This window comes from Petaurus breviceps, unplaced genomic scaffold (genome assembly GCF_028583685.1).
Source record: "Petaurus breviceps papuanus isolate PSGF00001 unplaced genomic scaffold, PetGlider_PUasm1.0 400, whole genome shotgun sequence".
Lineage (NCBI taxonomy): Eukaryota > Metazoa > Chordata > Mammalia > Diprotodontia > Petauridae > Petaurus > Petaurus breviceps.
Window position 1 is genome coordinate 4,047,422 of NW_027186316.1, and position 6,570 is coordinate 4,053,991.

General features: G+C 50.8%; 1 long non-coding RNA gene across 1 annotated transcript; it reads left to right on the plus strand.

Annotated features, from left to right (window-relative positions):
- Positions 1–5,645, plus strand: LOC138170992 (uncharacterized). The gene is made up of 2 exons (XR_011170785.1): positions 1–2,300; positions 2,463–5,645. It is a non-coding gene; the product is annotated as an uncharacterized lncRNA (long non-coding RNA).
- Positions 5,646–6,570: the final 925 nt, after the last annotated feature.

Sequence of the window (6,570 nt, forward strand, 5' to 3'; positions counted from 1 at the left end):
TCTGCTCTTTTCTTCTCTCTTCTTTCCTTTGGAGGATGAAAATCAGGCAGGAGACAGGCATGACACCATGGAAGGCACCCACCTCTCCTCTTCCCATTTCCCCCAGAGGCTAGAGACCAGATGGAAGACTCATGGGGACCAGGCAGGAGACTCATGGAGACCAGACAGAAAACCCATGGAGCATAATGGAAGGTACATGCCTCTGCTCTTTCCTTCTCTCTTCTTCCCTTTGGAGGATAAAAATCAAGCAGAAGACAGGCATGGGCATGACACCATAGAAGGCATCCACATCTCCTTTTCCTAATCCTCCCAGAGGCTAGAGACCAGGTGGAAGACTCATGGGGACTAGGAAGAGACTCATGGAGACCAGGCAGGAAACCCATGGAGCATGATGGACGGTACCTGCATCTGTTCTTTTCTTCTCTCTTCTTTCCTTTGGAGGATGAAAATGAGGCAGGAGACAGGCATGACACCATGGAAGGCACCCACATCTCCTCTTCCCCTTTCCCCCAGAGGCTAGAGACCAGGTGGAAGACTCATGGGGACCAAGCAGGAGACTCATGGAGACCAGACAGGAAACCCATGGAGCATGATGGAAGGTACCTGCCTCTGCTCTTTCCTCTATTCTTCCCTTTGGAGGATGAAAATCAAGCAGGAGACAGGCATGGGTATGACCCCATGGAAGGCATCCACATCTCCTCTTCCTATTCCTCCCAGAGGCTAGAGACCAGGTGGAAGACTCATGGAGGCCAGGCAGGAGACCCATGGAGCATTATGGAAGGTACCTGCCTCTGCTCTTTTCTTCCCTCTTCTTTCCTTTGGAGGATGAGAATCAGGAAGGAGACAGTCATGACACCATGGAAGGCACCCACCTTTCCTCTTCCCATTCCCCCAGAGGCTAGAGACCAGGTGGAAGACTCATGAAGACCAGGCAGGAGACTCATGGAGACCAGGCAGGAGATTCATGGAGCATGATGGAAGGTACCTGCCTCTGCTCTTTTGTTCTCTCTTCTTCCCTTTGGAGAATGGGAATCAGGAAGGAGACAGGAATGACACCATGGAAGGCACACACCTCTCCTCTTCAATCCATATCTTGGAGACATGGCATGACATTCTTCCAAATGAGAGCTAAGAAGCACAGGGCATGATGGAATACACCTACCTTTTCTTTTCCCACTCCAACTGGTGACTGGAGACCCATCAGGAGACCAGGCAGGAAACTTGTGGAGACCAGGTAGAAGATACACAAGAATGATGAAATATTCCTACTTCTTCTCTTCCCTGCTGAGGATGCACCTCAAGAAGGAGACAGATAGGGCACATCGAAAGGCACCTGACTCACCTCTTTGCACTCCCACTGGAGGCAAGAGTCTAGGCAGGAAACTCATGAAGGTCAGTCAGGAGGCTCATAGAGTGTGATGGGTGGTACCTGCCTCTCTGCTTTCCTTCTCTCATCTTCCCTTAAGAGGCTAGAAATCAGGCACTAGATCTGAAGGTAATAATGGAAGGTGTCAGTCTCCCCTCTTTGAGCCAGAGGCTGAAGACCAGTCAAGAGACTCATTAGATCAGGAAAGAAATGCTCAGGGCATGATGGCAGGAACCCATCTATCCTCTTCCCAGTCCCGCTAGACACTAGAGACCAGGCAAAAGACTCATGGATACCAGGCAGAAGACTCATGGAGACTAGGCAGGAGACCCTTGGAACATGATGGAAGGCAAATGCCTCTCCTCTTTCCTTCTCTCCAATTCCCTTTGGGGGCTGGAGATCAGGCAGGAGAAAGGCAAGGCAAAATGGAAAGTCACTACTTCTCTTTGATCCAGGTCCTGGAGACTTGCTCAGAAACACAGGGTAATTGGGATTGAGAAGCATGGGTAAGGAAAGAATGCACCCACCTTTTCTCTTCCCTCTCCTCTTCCCTGCAGAGGATGGAGATCACAGCAAAGAAAGATGGAGTCAATGGAAGGCACTTGACTTTAGCCTTCCAATTTCCACTGGGGCCTGGAGTTCAGGCAGGAAACTCATGAAGATCAGTCAGGAGCCACAGGAAAATCAGATAGGAGATTCCTGGAGCACTGTGGAAGGCACTCCAAACTCTCCCCTCCTTTCCTCTCCTCTCCCCTCTGCAGGCTGGAGATGAGGCACGAGAGAAGAAGGGCACAACAGAAGACATCTGCCTCTCCTCCTTCCTTCTCTCCTCTTCCATGTGGAGGCTGGAGGTGAGGCAGGAGACAGGAAGGGCACAAGAGAAGGCATCCGTATATCCTCCTTCCTTCTCTCCTCTTCCATCTGCAGGCTGGAGGTGAAGCAGGAGACAGGAAAGGCACAACAGAAGACATCTGCCTCTCCTTGCTTCTCTCCTCTTCCATCTGGAGGTTGGATGTGAGGCAAGAGACAGGAAGTGAACAACAGAAAATTTTGTCTCTCCTCCTTCCTTCTCTCCTCTTCCATCTGAAGGCTAGAGGTGAGGCAGGAGACAGGAAGGGCACAACAGAAAAATTTGTCTCTCCTCCTTCCTTCTCTCCTCTTCTATCTGGAGGCTGGAGGTGAGGCAGGAGACAGGATGGGCACTGTGAATGGCACAGATCACTCTTCCATGCACAGTCTGGAGGTCAGACAGAAGATGGAGCGCATGTCGCACACTTATTGACTCCAGGCAGGAGATAGACAGGGTTTGGTGAAAGACATCCTTCTCACTTCCTCTCACTTCCACTAAAGGCTAGAGATGAGGCAGAAGACTTATGGAGAGCAGGCAGGAGAGGCAGGGGGATGAAATACAGTGCCTTTATGTTCTCTTCCCTTCTCTCCTTCGTCTTCTATCCAGTTAGGTAAGATCTGACAAGAAACTCTTGGGGGCATATTGGAAGGTGACTGTCTCTCCTCTTAGATACAGAGGCTTGAAACCAGAATGGAGAGTCATAGAGATCAGGCAGGATACATGCACTCACTTCTCCTTATGTCCTTTCCTCTCCTCTTCCTTGTGGAGGCTGAAAACCAAGTAGAAATCTCATGGAGATCAAAAAGGAGAGGAATGGGAATAATGGAAGATGGTCACCACTCCTCCTTCCACTCTCACTGGAGTCTGAAGAAAAGGCAGGGAGGAGTTCCACGGAGCATCATGTTACGACCTCTCTTATTTCCTTCTGTCCTCTTCCTTTTAGAGGCTGGAGATCAGGTAGAAGACAGGCAGGGCACAATGGAAAGCATGCACCACACCTCATTGATGCAGAGGCTAGAGACTAGGCAGGAGACTTGTGGAGAACACGAAGGAAATGCACGGGGCACTATGGGAGGCATGCACACCTATTCCCACTCTGACCAGAGGTGGTAAACCAGGCAGAAAACTCATGAAGCTCAGGCAGGAGACCCAAGGAAGCCACCTGCCCCTGTTCTTTCCTTCTCTCCTCTTCTATTTGGGCGCTGGAGATCAGGCAAGAGACAGGCATGGCACAATGGAAAGTCACCACTTCTCTTTGATCCAGATCCTGGAGACTTGCTCAGAAACACATGGTAATCAGGATGGAGAAGCACGGGGCAGGATGGAATGCACCCACCTTTTCTCTTCCCTCTCCTCTCCCCGGCAGAGGATGGAAATCACGGCCAAGAAAGATGGAGTCCAATGGAAGGCACTTGATTCTTCTGTTCCCATTTCTGCTGCAGGCTAGAGTGCAGGCAGGAAACTCATGAAGTATGGTAAGGAGCCACATGAAAATCAGGTAGGAGACTCCAGGATCACTCTGGAAGGAACTCACCCCTCTGCCTTCCCTTCCTCTCCTCTCCTTTCTGGAGGCTGGAGATGAGGAAGGAGAAAGGAAGTGCACAAGAGAAGGCATCTTCCTCTCCTCCTTCCTTATTTCCTCTTCCATCTGGAGGCTGGAGATGAGACAGGAGACAGGACAGACACAAGGGAAGGGATTTTCCTCTCCTTTCTTCTCTCCCCTTCCATCTGGAAGCTGGAGGTGAGGCAGGAGACAGGACAGGCCCAACAGAAGACATCTGCATCTCCTTCCTTCTCTCCTCTTCCATCTCGAAGCTGGAGGTGAGGCAAGAGACAGGAAGGGCAAAACAGAGGACATCTGCCTCTCCTCCTTTCTTCTTTCCTCTTCCATCTGGAAGCTGGAGGTGAGGCATGAGACAGGAGGGGCACAGCAATCTGCCTCTCCTTCATTCTCTCCTCTTCCATTTGGAGGGTGGAGGTGAGGTAGGAGACAGGAATGGTAAAACAGAAGACATTTGCCTCTCCTCTTTCCTTCTCTTCTCTTTCATCTGGAGGCTGGAGGTCAAGGAAGAGACAGGAAAGGGACAACAGAAGACATCCGCCGCTTCTCTTTCCTACTCTCCTCTTCCATATTGAGGCTGGAGATAAGGCAGGAGATACAAAGGGCACAACAGAAAACATCCACCTCTCCTTTTCTCCTCTTCCATCTGCATGCTGGAGGTGGGGCAGGAGACAGGAAGGGCCCAAAAGAAGACGTGTGCCTCTTCTTCCTTTTCTCCTCTTCCACCTGGAGGCTGGAGGTGAAGCAGGAGACAGGAAGGGAAAAACAGAAGATGTGTGCCTCTCCTTCCTTCTTTCCTCTTACATCTGGAGGCTGGAAGTGACGCAGGAGACAGGAAGGTCACAAAAGAAGGCAACGGCCTCTCCTCCTTCCTTTTCTCCTCTTCAATATGGAGGATGGAGATGAGGCAGGAGACAGAAAGGGCACAACAGAATACATCTGCCTCTCCTTGCTTCTCTCCTCTTCCATCTGCAGGCTGCAGGTGAGGCAGGAGATAGGAAGGGAGTAACAGAAAAATTTGTCTCTCCTCCTTCCTTCTCTCCTCTTCCATCTGGAGGCTGGAGGTGAGGCAGGAGACAGTATGGGCGCTGTGAATGGCACAGATCTCTCTTCCATGCACAGTCTGGACGTGAAACAGAAGATGGAACTCATGTGGCACACTCATTGATGCCAGGCAGGAGATAGACAAGGCATGGTGAAAGACATCGTTCTCACTTCCTCTCACTTCCACTAAAGGCTAGAGACGAGGAAGAAGACTTTTGGGGAGCAGGAAGGAGAGGCAGGGGGATGAAGTACCGTGCCTTTATCTTCTATTCTCTTCTCTCCTTCCTTTTCTATCCAGTTATGTAAGATCTGACAGGAAGCTCTTTGGGTCACATTGGAAGGTGACTGTCTCTCCTCTTAGATACAGAGGCTTGAAAGCAAAAGGGAGAGTCATAGAGATCAGGCAGGATACATGTGGAGGCACTCACTTCTCCTTATATCCTTTCCTCTCATCTTCCTTGTGGAGCCTGAACACCAAGTAGAAAAATCTTGGATATCAAAAAGGATTGGAATGGGAATAATGGAAGATGTTCACCTCTCCTCCTCCCACTCTCACTGGAGTCTGAGGAAAAGGCAGGGAAGAGACTCACGGAGTATCATGTTACTGCTTCTCTTGTTTCCTTCTCTCCTCTTCCCTTAGGAGGCTGGAGATCAGGTAGAAGACAGGCAGGGCATATTGGAGAGCATCAACCTCTCCGCATTGATGCAGAGGCTAGAGACTAGGCAGGAGATTTGTGGAGATCACGAAGGAAATGCACAGGGCACTATGGGAGGCACGCAAACCACTTCCCCCTCTGACCAGAGGTGGGAAACCAGGCAGAAAACTCATGAAGCCCAGGCAGGAGACCCAAGGAAGGCACCTACCCCTGTTCTTTCCTTCTCTCCTCTTCCCTTTGGGGGCTGGAGATCAGGCAAGAGACAGTCATAGCACAATGGAAAGTCACCACTTCTCTTTGATCCAGATCCTGGAGGCTTGCTCAGAAGCACATGGAATCAGGATGGAGAAGCACGGGGCAGGACGGAATGCACACACCTTTTCTCTTCCCTCTTTTCTCCCCTGCAGAGGATGGAAATCACTGCAAGGAAAGATGTCGATCAGTGGAAGGCACTTGATTCTTCTGTTCCCATTTCTGCTGGAAGCTAGAGTACAGGCAGGAAACTCAGGAAGTTCAGTCAGGAGCCACATGAAAATCAGTTAGGAGACTCCTGGAGCACTCTGGAAGGCACTAAAACCTTACCCCTAGCTTCCTCTATTGTCCCTTCTGCAGGCTGGAGATGAGGCAGGAGACAGGACGGGCAGAAGAGAAGGCATCTTCCTCTCCTCCTTCCTTCTCTCCTCTTCCATCTGGAGCCTGGAGGTGAAGCAGGAGACTGGAAGGGCACAACAGAAGACATCTGATTCTCCTCCTTCCTTCCCTCCTCTTCCATCTGAAGGCTGGAGGTCAAGCAGGAGACGGGAACGGCCAAACAGAAGACATCTGCCTCTCCTTGCTTGTCTCCTCTTCCATCTGGAGGCTGGAGGGGAGGCAGGAGACAGGAAGGGCACAACAGAAAAATTTGTCTCTCCTCCTTCCTTCTCTCATCTTCCATCTGGAGGCTGGAGGTGAGGCAGGAGAGAGGATGGGCTCTGTGAATGGTACAGAACTCTCTTCCATGCACAATCTGGAGGTCAGACCGAAGATGGAACTCATGTCGGACATTCATTGACGCCAGGTAGGAGATAGACAGAGAGACAGGAGAGAGAGAGAG